This window comes from Pelodiscus sinensis, chromosome 1 (genome assembly GCF_052426305.1).
Source record: "Pelodiscus sinensis isolate ZL-2025 chromosome 1, ASM5242630v1, whole genome shotgun sequence".
Classification (NCBI taxonomy): Eukaryota; Metazoa; Chordata; order Testudines; family Trionychidae; genus Pelodiscus; species Pelodiscus sinensis.
In genome coordinates this window covers 36596338-36609330 of record NC_143052.1, presented here as the reverse complement: position 1 = coordinate 36609330, position 12993 = coordinate 36596338, and the positions used below count along the sequence as shown (strand labels likewise).

At 50.1% G+C, this 12993-nt stretch overlaps 1 protein-coding gene across 2 annotated transcripts in view; it reads right to left on the bottom strand.

Moving 5' to 3' along the window:
- The window catches only part of ZBED4 (zinc finger BED-type containing 4), a 40589-nt gene extending 28534 nt beyond the window's left edge, over positions 1-12055 (bottom strand). For both annotated transcript variants that reach the window (XM_075927857.2, XM_075927866.2), the window contains exon 1: positions 11786-12055. The gene's annotated coding sequence lies outside the window, so the exon portion shown is untranslated. The remainder of the gene's footprint in view (positions 1-11785) is intronic.
- Positions 12056-12993: the final 938 nt, after the last annotated feature.

Here is a 12993-nt window from a genome sequence, read left to right as displayed (position 1 = left end):
GAAATCAGCTTTCAATTCCTATATTTCCAGCTTCAGTTGTCAACAAAAACTGGAAAAAATGAGCTCTATAAACCTTGTACAGATAAACATCATGCCCAACATTATAAATTTTTTAGAAAACTCACGATTTTAATCCAAACTCATGCTTTTTTGGTAACTTGCTGCAATTATTTAATTATTGGGTTGACACGACTGAATCTTTCCCTGACAATAAGGTCAAGGCATACCATTCACTTCTCTATACACGGGACTTGTATCACACTTGAAAGAGTCCACTCAAAAGAGTCTATCAGTTTATGACATTAGAGACAGATCTACTTGACAGCAAGTTATTCCTTCCCTCCATAAATTGAATGTTGCTTCACCAGTACTCCTAGCCTAACAGAATTTTATATTAATCAACATGTGATACAGCACACAATCACCATACACTGAGTATCTCATATACAGGCAGTCCCCGGGTTACATACAAGATAGGGACCGTAGGATTGTTCTGAAGTTGAATTTGTATGTAAGTCGGAACTGGCGTCCGATTCAGCCGCTGCTGGCCAGTTTCAACAGCGGCTGAATCTGGACGCCTGGGACACAGCAGCTGGGGCGCTGCCGGGTAGGTCCCCGCAGCGCCGCACTTCAGCGCTGCGGGGACCAACCCGGCAGCACCCCAGCTGCTCTGCCCCAGATGTCCCCAAGTCAGCCGCTGCTGAAACTGACCAGCGGCTGACTACAGGAAGCCTGAGGCAGAGCTGCTCTTCCCCGGGCTTCCTGGAATCAGCCGCTGATCAGTTTCAGCAGCGGCTGACTTGGGGACGCCTGGGGCAGAGCAGCTGGGGTGCTGCCGGGTTGGTCCCCGCAGCGCCGAAGTGCGGCGCTGTGGGACCAACCCGTCAGCCCCCCAGCTGCTCTACCCCAGGTGTCGGTGAGAAAAGCCTGGTCTGCTGGGGGGGGGGGGGGGGGGGCACTAGCTGCGCCTCCCCCCCAGCAGATCAGGGAGACGCAGAGCGGCTTTTCTTGCCACAGAGGACGCGGGCAGCAGGACCGCGGCGTGTCTCGGCGGTCCCCTGCCTGCGTTCGCCATGGCTAGAAAAGCCGCTCCGTGTCTCCCTGGTCTGCTGGGGGGAAGCGCCCCTCGTGCCGCCAGAGGCGGCGACAGTGGGAGAAGCGCATCTTCCTGGTCTGCTGGGGGGAAGCCCCCCCCCCCCCGTGCCGCCAGAGGCGGCGACAATGGGGGAAGCACCCCACACTTGCTGTGCCTCCCCCCCCTAGTTTGTAACTGAGGGTCCGACTTAAGTCGGGCTGACGTAACCGGGGGACTGCCTGTACCTATAAGAAAATGACATGCATCTGACGAAGTGGGTCTTTGCCCACAAAAGCTTATGCTCTAACACTTCGGTTAGTCTATAAGGTACCACAGGACTCCTTGCCGCTTATACACTGCATGACTGTGTCTAGACTGGCAAGTTTTTCCGCAAAAGCACTTGCTTTTGCAGAAAAACTTGCCAGCTGTCTACACTGGCTGCTTGAATTTCCGCAAGAACACCGACGATCTCATGTAAGAAATCAGTGCTTCTTACGGAAACACTATGCTGCTCTCGTTCGGGCAAAAGTCCTTTTGCGCAAAAGGGCCACTGTAGACAGCTCAGATTTGGTTTGTGCAAAAAAGCCCCGATCGCGAAAATGACAATCGGGGCTTTTTTGCGCAAAAGCGCGTCTAGATTGGCATGGACGCTTTTCCGCAAAAAGTGCTTTTGCGGAAAAGCGTCCGTGCCAATCTAGACGCTCTTTTCCGCAAATGCTTTTAACGGAAAACTTTTCCATTAAAAGCATTTGCAGAAAATCATGCCAGTCTAGACGTAGCCTATGTGTTTCACCAAAAACAAGTATTGTAAATTAACAAGTAAAAATCAGAGAAGAATTGCAGTGGGCCAGAAATCATTTCCCACCTCCACCCTACCCCTAACAGAAAACTCAGAGAAAGAGATTGAGAGTATGTGTGGGGGGTGAGGTGAGGGGAAGGAGGAGAGAAAATATTCAACACCTCTCTCTCTCACACACACACACACACACACACACACACACACACTTTTCAGCAGGCAACAGGAGCTATTCTGTATACTGCTCTACAGTAGGGATGTAAAATCCCATTTAATCAGTTAACCAGTTAAACGTTAGATTCAACTAGTTAACTGATTAACTGGGGCCCTGGGTAGGAGATTGCTCAAGCCTGAGTGGAGCCTGGTCTGCTAGCCATCCAGGCACAGGTGGAGGGCTGCTCCCAGGCACTGAGTAACCCAGCGTTTCTCAAACTGTGGGTCCCAACCCCCCAGGGAGTTCCGAGCAACTGAGGGGGAAAGGGATCGCGGTATCACAAGTTTGAGAACCCCTGGAGTAAACCCATTCACATCCCTACTTTGTAGCTTCCCATGCATCTGAAAACATAACTCAAACAGATGCCACAATACCTCTGACAGACATCCCCTAATACTGCTCAGTAACATCACTCTGTATTACAGGCTGGACCTCCTTGGTCTGGCACTGTTTGCTGGATCAGAGGAGGTCTCCTGCCACCAGCTCCCAAGGCTGCCCTAGCAGGCATCCTGTATCGCCCCTTCTCTGCCCCCATCCTGGCTGGGCTGCTTGCCCAGCTGCTGCCGGCTCCCTGGGCAGCAGAGGCTCGGACTCCTGCTGCAGGGCTTCAGCCTCGGCTCTGTGTTCCAGTGGGCTGCCAGGCGGCCTCGGGGCTTGTCTCCGGAATCATGCTCATGGGGGCTGCCGTGTTGTTTTGGCCCTAAGCTCAGGGAACTCCTGTGAGGCTCCATACCCAGGCCCATGCTCCAAGAAGCTGCCGGACTACTGTTCCCACACTGCTACAGGGCTCTGACTTCAGACTAGAGGGCAGCCACAGGGGGAATCTGTCCCAGCCCCACACTGCCATGGACTTCTAGAAGCTGCCATGAGGCTCTGGCCCTAGTCTCGCACTGCCCCCAGCAGGACTGCTGACCCAGTTGCCCCAGCCAGCTAGCCCTTCTGCCCTTAGGCTCCTTGGTTCTCTGATCCAGGAGCATCCGTTGTCCTGCGAGACGACGGATATTGACAGACAAGAAAGTACTGGTTTTTGGAGGTACGAACTATATCTCTTGCATTCATATTTCCATGAAGAAATCCTTGGATTCTGCAGTGGATGGTAGATAGTTCGGTACTTGCCTTCCCTCTTCAATTTCATCATTCTCCACAGTCCACATGGGGTATGGGACAATTAGTACAGTGTGTGCACATAGGTATGCAGGGGAATGGAGGGTGAATGCCAAAAGGAAATTCCACACATAGATCCATGTGGGACAATTCAACCCATCAGTATTACAATAATCAATACTACTCTGCACAAATAGCAAATGTCTTCAAATTCACAGTCCATTTTGGTCAATTTCATGGTCATAGGATTTTTAAAATGGTAAATTTCATTATTTCAGATTTAAATGTGTGTTGTAATTGTAGGGGTCCTAATCCAAAAAGGAATTGGGCAGGGGTCGCAAGATGTGAAATTGCTGGCAACAGCCCTGCCTGCAGAGCTGAGCAGCAGCTGCTAGCCAAGAATCAAACTCTAGCGCAGTGTTTCTTAAACTGTGTTCCATGGGCACACTGGTGTGCCACGAGGCAGTCAGAGGTGTGCCAGAGAACAGAATTCAAAATGGCCAGCCTTAAAAGGGCAGGCGACCTTTTTTTTTTGCTCAATAACTTTCACCCAACCCTTTTTTTCCCCCTCAATAACTGTTCCCCTGACTCTCCCTCCCACCCACTCACTTTTTTTTTTGGTCAACAAAAAAATTCTTGGTGTTCCTCATAAAATAATTGTTTGGTGTTCCTTGGTCTTAAAAAGTTTAAGAAACACTGCTCAAGAGGCAGAACGACTGACAGCAAAAGCAAGGATTGCATGGTATGGTCGTACTTCTGCATTGCTGCTGGCAGGGTGCTGCCTTCAGAGCTGGGTATCTGGCCAATATTACAACCACTGATCTCCAGTTGCCTCGCCCTGAATGCGGTGCAGAAGTAAGGGTGACAATACCGTGACTCTCCTGAAGTAATCTTGTGATGTCCCTGCAACTCCCTTTTGAGTCAGTACCCCTAATTTGAGAAATTCTAGTCTTCTCTTTGAAATCTGTACAGTATAGTAAAAAGCACACCAAGTCAGATTTCATGGGAAGACACCAGATTTCACAGTCCATGATTCATTTTGCATGGCTGTGAACTTGATTGGGACCCTCTCTCTAGGGCAGTTACTAGTGTGAGAAATATTCACAATGAAGAACAAAACTATTTGAAACTGGAGGTTTTCTGAATTTTGTTGCAGATTCAAAAGAGAACATGAGAATCATTGCTAAGATGAAACCTTACCATATCCATTTTCTTGTGAAAAAGGCAACAATAAGCACAGACTTGACCTGTTGCCTATGAAAAGACATTGTTTATGCAAAGATGGTTGTGTGTTAGTAAGTCAAAATCTGTGTTTTCAATGCCAAGGTAGAGCTTTATTTATAACCCAGCAAGAAAGATGACATTTTAGGCAGTCTTTTTAACCAAGCACGAAAAATGAAATTTTAGGTGGTATACCTTGGCATTGAAAGCACAGATTAATTTTGCACAGTCTAGTAAAAGCTATGATTTCTTTTGACAAAATACAATGAGCTTCTACACAGCTATAAAAATGAATAACTAAGTTTGAACAGAATAATCAATCCTTGTTCAGCCCCATTTCATTACTTAAATTACTGAAAAAAAAATTATACAATTTTATAGAATGAATTGTTTCCTAGTTTAATAAAAAAACTAATAATATTGTAACATTCATTGTGCCAACTTCTACTGGAAACTATTACACTATGAATCTCAGAAAGATCAACATGTTTTAAAAAAACACCATGTTTTTAAGTTTTCAAGAGTTCAGGACAAATTATGATTTTTTAAATTAAATATGGGACAAATAAAAAGAAGAATGCCCGGATTATGTTTTCCTATTCCGCTCATGTCACCTTAACATGGCTAACCCATAGCATAATAAATTGTCTAATGCAGAAGTAGTGTATTACCAGGATATGATCATATAGTTTAAGTCAAAAGTTTATCTTTCAATTAGTTTTTACCTGGTGGAACCTTTATGTTCCAATTTATTATAAAACCAACTTTAAAACCCACTTAAAAAGCTTTTTGAGTCATCAGAAATTAGCATGTACTCCACCTTCTAGTTCAGAAGCTGAAATTAACCCATTTTCACAATTGTGCACATTTCTGCTGATACTAATTATGCTGGTACAAATGCAGGAACAAAGAGTCACAGGGACACAGAAAGCAGGGCACTTTTGCCCAACAGATAAGGGCACATATCTTAGGGAAAATGGATTTCCAAACTTCTACAAAAGTAAACTCTTAAGATAAATGAGTTATTAAACACACATAGTAAAAACTGCTATGTCAGTGCTAATAATGTACTTGACACACTACTACTTAAAGAAAAAGTTATTGTTCTCAGTGCCACAGTGCTATTACAGGTGGGACATGCCTGGTCCAGCACTTCTGGGACTGAAGTGGTCCCAAATGACAGTTTGCCAGACCACGGGGGGGGGGGGGGTGTCAAGGCTCCCATCCTGACTCTTGGCCCTGCTTCCTACCACAAGCCCACTGCCCCCAGCCCTCCCCAGTTATGCACCCCAGTGTGCTAACCCCGGCTGGAGCTGTGCTCTCACTAACAGCCCAGGCTATTCCCTGTGTTTCCAGGCCCACTGGCCAACGCTGTATACCTGGCTGCCAATTCCACTGCTTCCAGCCGGATGGGACTGTGCTCCCTGCCGTGCTGACCCTGCTGCCACTGAGGCTGCACTCCTGGGGAGTGGGGCTGTGCTCCCCACCTCCAGCTGCACACCATACGATGCTGGCCACACTACCGCCTGGGCTGCGCTCCCTACCACCCACCCACTCCCTGAACCTGGCCCTTCCAAACCACTGATGTTGCTGGACCAGCGAGTCCCATATTTTGGAGGTTCAGCCTGTATAATCTATTCAGGTTTTTATCTCCTATCACCAAGATATCTGACTTACTGGGTGAACTTCTATAGCTTGTGATATGCAGATCAGATTGGATTACCATTATCATCAGATTGGATTATTAAATTTAGATTAATCGGCTAATAAAATAGTCAATGCAATTTGCATCGACTATTCAATTAGTCGATAAGGGCACCTCTACCTTTGAAGTGTAGCAACAGCCTTATGGCTATTGCTACACTTCAAAGGTAAAAGCACCGAGGGAAGCACAGGACCAGCGAGGGACTCAAGCAGTCTTCTGCTGGCTCCATGCGGTGTTTCAAAGTGGCAGTACCACATAGAGTTTGGGATCAGATGGGGACTCTGAGTTGCTTTGAAACACCACAGGGAGCCTGCTACACACAGCGTTTAAAAGTGGCAGTGCCCTGAGTTCCATGTGGCGCTGCTTCTTTGAAGCTCCCCCTTTTCTCCCCTCCCCACTCCTGCCTCTCTCTGATAGAGGTAGCAAGGGTGGGGAAGCAACTAATGTGTAAACTATACGATAAACAAATGCTTATTGGCAGGGTTCACCGAGCGGCAGTGAGCCCTGCTTGTCAGCCACGCGGTTCTGCGCAGATCGTTCTGTGCATGCGCAGATTGCTCTGTGCCAGCTCTTCCAGGGTGTAATCTACTCACCTCGGGCGAGTTAATTACACTATTTGTCGAGCCCTGCTTATCGGATACTCGACTAGTCGTTCACATCTTTAATTATCATAATGATCCCCTTCTATTTAAAAAGATCTATTTTTACTTTTTGGTCCCCTCAATTACGTGAGTATAACTAACTGCTTAAGTAAAAACAATGAGGTGTCCTATGGCACCTTAAAGACTCCTCATTGTTTTTAGTAAATCAGACTAACCCCGCCACCCTCTGAAACTTGTTTAAGTCTACTTTATTTCTTTTCAATGTACTCTGCCGTAGCAACCAAACACAAAGTATGCTTCCTTTGAGATACTGAGAATTTCTAATTAAGAAAGAAAACCTCAAAGCCAGATTTTCTCTTATGTGGAAATTACCTGGTCTGGGAAATGGAAATGTGATTTCTTCCCTTGACCTTTGCAGACTTACCGTGGTATTTTTATGTTGACTGTGGTGAGGGGCATAAGGCAGTAAGGTGTTCAGAGAGAGAAGACAGAACATTTACACAGAGTTCATGTCCCTCAGTCCCAACCCCTCCTTATCCAGAAACAGATTCCCAAAGGTAATATTCAGTTATGTCATGGAAAAATAAGACAGAAATTAACACATGCCTGCTGGGGGACTGTGGCAAGAGGAACAGTCATTTCCCAACAATCTAAGCATTTTCTGTAATATCTACTTCAGAAAATCTTATTGGAAGATCCTGTGCATTACAGCACTGCAATGTCAAGCACATTTCGGAACTTTTTAAATAAAGTGGGTTTCTGAGCTTCTTTCATTCTGTATAGGTGACCATGATGTTTTCTTTTTTGTTTTAATTTTCATAAATACCAGCAGCGTGAACGCTGATCTTTTCTGCTTGTCCTAGAGGATTGTATGCATCAGAGATACATTGCTATTTGTATTGAAGTCCCCGGGCAGTCCCCAGGTTACGTACAAGATAGGGACTGTAGGTTTGTTCTTAAGTCGAATTTGTATGTAAGTCGGAACTGGCGTCCAGATTCAGCCGCTGCTGAAACTGACCAGCGACTGACTACAGGAAGCCCGAGGCAGAGTTGCTTTGCCCTGGGCTTCCTGGAATCAGCCACTGATCAGTTTCAACAGCGGCTGAATCTAGACGCCTGGGACAGAGCAGCTGGGGCGCTGCCGGGTAGGTCCCCGCAGCGCGGCTCCTTGGCGCTACTGGACCAACCCGGCAGCACCCCAGCTGCTCTGCCCCAGGTGTCCCCAAGTCAGCCACTGCTGAAACTGATCAGCGGCTGATTCCAGGAAGCCCGGGGCAGAGCAACTCTGCCTCGGGCTTCCTGTAGTCAGCCGCTGGTCAGTTTCAGCAGCGGCTGACTTGGGGACACCTGGGGCAGAGCAGCTGGGGTGCTGCCGGGTTGGTCCAGTAGCGCCGCGGAGCCTGCTGCAGGACCAACCCGGCAGCACCCCAGCTGCTCTACCCCAGGCGTCGGCGGCGAGAAAAGCCTGGTCTGCTGGGGGGAGGGAGGGGGTGCGGCGCACTAGCTGTGCCCCCCCCCCCCAGCAGACCAGGGAGACGCGGAGCAAAGTCGCAGAGGACGCAGGCAGCGGGACCGCGGCACGTCTGGGCTGTCCTGCTGCCGGCGTCCTCCGAGGCTTTGCTCCTTTGCTCCTGCCCCCCAGCAGACCAGGGAGACGCGAAGCAAAGCCACGGAGGACGCGGGCAGTGGGACCGCCGTGCGTCTGGGCTGTTCCGCTGCCGGCGTCCTCTGAGGATTTGCTCCACGTCTCCCAGGTCTGCTGGGGGGGGGGGGGGGGGGGGCGCCAAAGGAACAAAGCCTCGGAGGACGCCGGCAGCGGGACAGCCCAGACACGCCACGATCCCGCGTCCTCCGCGGCTTTGCTCCGCGTCTTCCTGGTCTGCTGGGGGCCCTCCACCCAGCAGACCAGGGAGACACGGAGCAGCTTTTCTCGCCCCAGAGGACGCAGGCCGCGAGACCGCGGCGCGTCTGGGTGGTCTTGCCACCCGTGTCCTCCGGGGCGAGAAAAGCCCCGTTCGTAACTGCGGATCCGACATAAGTCAGGGACTGCCTGTATTATCTACGGAACCTGAACATGGTATAGGGCTCCAACCTGCTAGGTATTGCATAGACAAGAAAGAATGACAGTTCCTACCCCATATAGCTTGCAATCTCAATTTTGACAAGACTGAACAGGCAGGTTAAAAAAATAGATTTGGAGAGGGTGGGAGAACAAAGTGGCACTGAGGCAAGTAGGTTTCACAAAGTATGCAGTCATCCCAGTTCACAATATAAACATGTTTAATATATTTAGCATTCACATAACTGAAGATGTTGAATCTCAGAAAATCTTCCTTTATCCAGAGTGCCAGTAACTGAAGTTAAACAGGCATCATTAAAACCAATCAATTTTAAACAATGCGATTAAAAACTCTTTACTTTCAGATAGGGACATGAATGGCTTACCAGTTTCAATTAACAGGTAGGGGCTGAAACAGTCCTTGTTCATGGCAGCAGAGGAGAAAGGGGTGCAAGCACCTGCCACCCCCCTCTTAAATTGATTAACCAATTAAATAGGATTTTACATGCCTACTCTCTGAACTGCTCATCTTATAGTCTTGTCAGGCCAAAATTTCACATTTTCCCCATTCAGTTTAGGTTTTGTTTATATTACTCAGTTTACACAGAAACACCCGCAGTTACCGAAATAGATGTTAGGAGTTGGGTGTTAGCACTACTAGAAGGGTTCTGAGACTCTCTACTACTATATTATACATGCTCTCTCCAGGGTACTCATGAATAGTCTTCAACCCAGACAGGACCACTATCTCTAACTTAAAATGTGGAAGAGGAAGGACTTTCAGGACTCACCCCCCCCCCCCCACACACACACCACAAGGAAGCAAAAAATAAATATATATAAACTCTATTTTCCTTTGCATCCACCTTTAAATTTTATGTTTCCATTATAACATCCCTTTCCCTCTCCCCTAGCCATAAAATATTCAAAAGAAATGGTCATTTTCATTGTCATAGGTACGACTTTTTGGGTGGGAAAGAAAAAGCTGACAGATCCCTAGACTTTCCCACCACCACAGCCTACAAATTATAGATTTCTGCTAAAGAAAAATTAAGAGATTGTGTCCCCTTTTCTTTTTTATAAAAAGGCTACAAAGCAAAGCCTGAAAAGCTTGTTTTAATGGGAGCTGAAATTATATCTTTTCTTAAAGATTCTATAAAATACCTCTTCAATTAAGGCATAGTAAGTGAAGGCAAAGACCTTTTAGGCTCCCAAGAAATCCACTAGCAAAATAAGACCAGCTTCCAGATTTGACATTTCTTCTATTTCTAATACAGGTTGAACCTCTCTAGTCCAGCACCCTCAGGATCTGACCAGTGCCGAACCAGAGAATTTGCTGAACCATAAGAGGTTACTATTGTCTAGAAGTGTTACCAACACTACTTCTGCTCACGAGGCTCTTAGAAGACATTTGAGGGAAAATTAGATCTAAGTAACAGCCCAGCCAGTACATTTTTTAGCAGGATGGCCAACAGTCTCTCTCAGACCTGGCTTGCAACGGGTCCAGGACCCGTGCTGTGGCACAGCATTTAATAGGTGACAGGCAGTTTGTCCACGAGGGAAGCTAGGTCCGGGACCTACCTCCTCGCAGACCAGCTCCCGCCTCGCACCCTGCACTGCTGCTCTGATACAGATACAGCAGTGTGGAGTGGCAGGAGGCTCCTCAGGAGATGGACTGGATTGCACGGGCTGCCAGTCCCGCTTCCGGGGTCTACAGAATAGCTGAGTAACCGATAAGAATTCATGAGGTTATTCGACTATTCATTTAACCAATATTTAATATCCCTATGCTGGACCACAGATGTTCCTGGACCAGAGAGTGCCGGACTAAAGAGGTTCAACCTGTATAAAAAGGGGGAGAGGGGAGGGAAGAAAAATCAGGCCTTTTTATAAATCATAATCCAGCAAGAAACACGTACTTCTAACTCGGCATACTTTTTATGTTTTCACAATTTCAAAGGAGGTAGGGATAGAGATAACCAGATTATTGCTGATGCTAGCTATGGCTGTTTTCCCTCTAAAATCCAGTGTCTCTCTCAAAACCAATTATTTAGACCTGATATCTAGAATCTCATTTGTAGCTGTATGTTCGTGTATGAAAGTCCAAAACGCACTTTCCGTCTCAGCTCGTGTGCACGCAAATGGGGGCAGGGGTGTGTCTTGTTGAGCACACACTTTCCATCTGAGCTTCACCTAGATGCAGTACGCTGGGCAGGGAGCGCCTCATACTCGTCAAGCCCATACCCCAGCATGCGTTAGGAAGCTGGACACAGCAATCACAGCTCTGCAGCGCTCACTGCTTGGCTAGCGGGGCCCTGGGCTATTCTTATTCACTCTTAGCCATCTTAGATCAGGTTCACGTTGGCCACATGGTCACTTCTCCCTCCCACTCTCAAGCGATGGGCCCAGTTCCTCCCGCGGCAACTGGGCGGGGAGGGCGCAGTCCCGGGGGGATTTCGGGCTGGCCTAGCGCTGTGCAGGGAAGACAGCGACGGTCGGAGACAATGCAGGGCGCGCGCTACCATGAATGCAAACCGGGCCTCGGGCCTCCAAGGAGGGCCAACCGAGAGCCCTCCCCCGAGCCTACCGGACACGGCAGAGCGCGCACAGCAGCTCCCCGGCCAGGTCACATCTGTGCCCCCAACACCGGGGTCGGGGAGAGCCCCGCCCAAGGGAGCGGTACCGGGCACCCCGCAGGCGGAGCCGCCTCCCCGGGCCTCAGAGACAATAGAGCGAGCAAGCACCAGGGGCCTAGTGCCCCGCTTCCTGTGCCTCGCCGCCGCACGCCCCCTCCCCGGCCTGGAGGCGCTGCCCTGCGGGAGCTGCCGGCCGGAACAGGGCAGCGGAGAGCCCCAGGAGCCGGGTTCCCGGGCACACCCGAGCAAGGAATCGAGCCCCTGCAACCGGCGCCGCTCAGGCAGAGCCAGTCAGCGGCGGGGGCAGCCGGAGCCCGGGAGAGGCAGATCGCCCCGCGCAGCCCCCGCCCCGCGCCACACTGCGACCACTCACCGCGCCGGTCACCCGCCGCGAAAGCGGGAGGCCACCAGTTATCGCCGCCCGGCCGGGCCCGAAAGAGTTAACGGGAAGGGTCAGGCAGGACCGTCCCATTCATTAGTCGGGCGCTTTGTCTCCAGCTGCCGCCGCCGCGACGCTGAAAGGCTCCTCCGGCTCGGCCGCCACAGCGCACACCGCGCAGGCGCCACGCGCGGGGGCGGGAGCGGCGCACGCAGCGGAACGGCACCACGTAGTGCGCGTAACGTGTCATCGAACCGGCACGGGGAGGCAAAATGGCCGCCTGAGCGGGCGCAAATAGGCCCTTTGGGGGGGCTGAGCGGCTGCCAGGCTGTGGCGTAGCCGCGCCTCCTTCCTCAGCGGAACAGGCCCTGTGCTGGCGGGGCCTGGCACCGACCATAGGAGGGCCCGGTCTCTACGAGGTTTCCAGGGCTGCGGTGGGCGCCTGGCGGAGCTATCCTGGGTGGGGCCATGGCCATGCACGGCCGGGTGCTGCTGACCCACGTTGCTAGAGGAGGCCTCTCGCGCCGCACGCAAGCGCGGAGAGTGTTGGGCGACACGCGGTCGGGGAACTTAGCGCGGAGCCTCGTCTCCAAACGACACTTGCCATGAGGCGCGCTCGCAGGCCCGGCTCGCGAGGGCTTTCAGTCTGGTCGCTATTGCGGCAGCCGCTCAGAAGAGTTCCCTGTGCGGGGGGCGGGGATTATCCGTAGCATGTTCACCATTTACTCTAGCCAGAGACTTGTCTTCATGCTCCCATCCCAAGTACCACCTTCTCCCATGCCAGCGCGGAATGCATACTAGGTACATGTAATATCAAGGATGTGACAGTGTAAACAGTTATCGGATAAACCTGGGCTCAGACTGTATCTGAGGGGCTGGAGCAGAGGGGAGCTGGCTTTTAAAAAGCAGAAGCTTAAAAACTCGACCCCCCCCCCCATGCAACAGCTCCCACGGAGCTCCGTCTCCAGCCACCCTACCCCCCACATGTAAATATGCAATGGCTGAAAATTTCAGCCAATATACATTTGGGATATGATCAGACTACTCATCCGTCATGATAGCGGTTTTCAAATATCTAAAAGGGTGTCACAAGGAGGAAGGAGAAAATTTGTTCCTCTTGGTTTCTGAGGACAGGACAAGGAGTAATGGGCTTAAAGTGCAGCAGGGGAGGTTTAGATTGGACATTAGGAAAAAATTCCTAA